Genomic DNA, 2,768 nt, shown 5'->3' with positions numbered 1-2,768 from the left:
CTTTCTTTTTTCCGGAACCACAAACCCTTCAGGTTGGTCCATGTAAATTTCTTCCTCTAGATCACCATTTAAGAAGGCTATTTTACATCCATTTGATGGATTTGAAGACCATACAAGGCGGCTAACGCTATTAGCATCCGAATGGATGTAATTCTTGTTACCGGCGAGTATGTGTCAAAATAGTCAAGACCTTCTCGCTGTCTAAACCCTTTGACAACAAGTCTTGCTTTGTATTTGTCAATAGTACCATCATCTTTCATTTTCTTCTTGAAAATCCATTTAGAACCCAATGTTTTGTTACCTGGAGGAAGATCAACCAATTCCCAGGTATGGTTGCTCAATATGGATTCTATTTCACTATTGACAGCTTCTTTCCAATATTGTGCTTCTGAGGAAGACATTGCTTCCTTGAAGGTACGAGGCTCATTTTCTAGCAGGAAAGTCAGAAAATTTGGACCAAATGAAGTAGATGTCCGTTGACGTTTACTTCTTCTCGGATTTTCCTCATTAGGCATACCATCCGTTATTTCCTCCCGAGGTCGTTTTGACTTTTGGTAGGTCATTTCACTTTCCTTTTTATACGGATAAATAGTTTCAAAGAATTCAGCATTATCTGATTCTATTATCGTATTAACGTGAATCTCAGGATTTTCTGACTTATGAATCAGAAAATCATATGCCTTGCTATTCGTTATATATCCAATAAATACACAATCAACCGTTTTTGGACCTATCTTAACCCTTTTAGGTTTAGGAACTTGTACCTTAGCTAAACACCCCCACATTTTGAAGTATTTCAAGCTGGGCTTTCTTCCTTTCCATTTTTCATAGGGAATGGACTGTGTTTTACTATGAGGTACACGGTTGATTATTCGGTTAGCTGTAAGTATAGCTTCCCCCACAAGTTCTGTGGTAAACCAGAACTTATCAACAATGCATTCATCATCTCTTTCAACGTTCGATTCTTTCTCTCCGCAATTCCATTAGATTGTGGAGAGTAAGGGGCAGTTGTTTGGTGAATAATGCTATTTTCCAAACATACTTCTTCAAAAGGAGATTTATATTCTCCACCCCTATCACTTCTTATCATTTTGATCTTTTTGCTTAGTTGTGTTTCAACTTCACTCTTGTATTGCTTGAAAGCATCAATTTCCTCATCTTTACTATTAAGTAAATAAACATAGCAGTATCTCGTGTTATCGTCAATAAAAGTAATAAAATACTTTTTCCCACCACGAGATGGTGTTGACTTCATGTCGCAAATATCTGTGTGAATTAAGTCTAAAGGATTTGAATTCCTTTCAACGGACTTATAAGGATGCTTAGCATACTTTGATTCCACACATATTTGACATTTAGAATTAATGCAATCAAATTTTGGCAATACGTCTAAATTTATCATTTTTCGCAATATTTTGAAGTTGACGTGACCTAAGCGTGAATGCCATAAAGTGTTTGACTCAAGTAAGTAAGACGAAGCATTAGCTTTATTGATAGGAACTGCTACTACATTTAGCTTAAAAAGGCCCTCATTCAGGTAACCTTTTCCTACATACATATCATTCTCACTTAGTACAACACTATTGGAAACAAAAATACATTTGAATCCATTCTTGACAAGAAGTGAGGTAGACACAAGATTTTTGCGAATTTCTGGAACATGGAGAACTTGGTTTAGAGTCACAATCTTTCCCGACGTCATCTTCAACGCAATCTTGCCAACTCCTTCAATTTTGGCTGTAGACAAATTTCCCATGAAAATTGTCTCGTCGGGTCCTGCGGGGGCATAAGAAGAAAATAACTCCTTGTTAGCGCAAACATGGCGGGTGGCTCCAGAATCAATCCACCATTCTTTAGGATTTCCTACCAAGTTGCATTCAGACAACATGGCACACAAGTCCTCCATGTTTTCAACATTTTCAACCATGTTTGCTTGATTCTTCTTTTTCTTCTCCTTTTGTACATCATTCTTTGGTGCACGACAGTCCACGGCCTTATGCCCAGACTTTCCACAGTTGTGGCAATTACCCTTGAACCTTTTCTTGCTTGGGTAATTCTTTGGTCCAGAAGCCTTTTTTCTCTTTTTATTTTGTGGCGCCTCCTCAACAATATTAGCCCCTATTATTGTTGAGTTTCCACGTGACTTCTTTTCAGCATTTTTGTTGTCTTCTTCTATCCTCAAATGAACAATCAAGTCTTCTAGTGTCATTTCCTTTCGCTTGTGTTTAAGATAGTTCTTAAAGTCCTTCTACAACGGAGGTAACTTCTCAATGAAAGCGGCGACTTGAAAGGCCTCATTAATGACCATACCTTCAGCAAGGAGATCGTGCACAATAACTTGTAATTCTTGGACTTGAGTTAGACCGACCTAGTGTCAATCATCTTGAAATCCAAAAACCTTGCAGCCACGAACTTCTTAAGTCCGGCATCCTCAGTCTTGTACTTTTTCTCAAGCGCACTCCATAACGCTTTTGATGTTTCCATGACACTATAGACATTGTACAGGCTATCTTCCAAACAACTCAAGATGTAGTTCTTGCATAAGAAATCTGAATGTTTCCATGCTTCAGTTACAACACATCGTTCGTCATCTGGAGTGTTTTCAGCCAGGACCGGAGGATCCTCCTTGATGAATCGCTGCAAACTCAACGTAGTAAGATAGAAGAGCATCTTCATTTGCCAGCGTTTGAAGTCAATACCGGAAAACTTTCCGGGTTTTTCTGCTGATGCCATAGCATGAGCAGGAGTTGAATGACTTGACGAGGCAG

This window comes from Nicotiana attenuata, unplaced genomic scaffold, assembly GCF_001879085.1.
Source record: "Nicotiana attenuata strain UT unplaced genomic scaffold, NIATTr2, whole genome shotgun sequence".
Taxonomy (NCBI): Eukaryota; Viridiplantae; Streptophyta; class Magnoliopsida; order Solanales; family Solanaceae; genus Nicotiana; species Nicotiana attenuata.
This window is presented reverse-complemented; position numbering follows the sequence as displayed.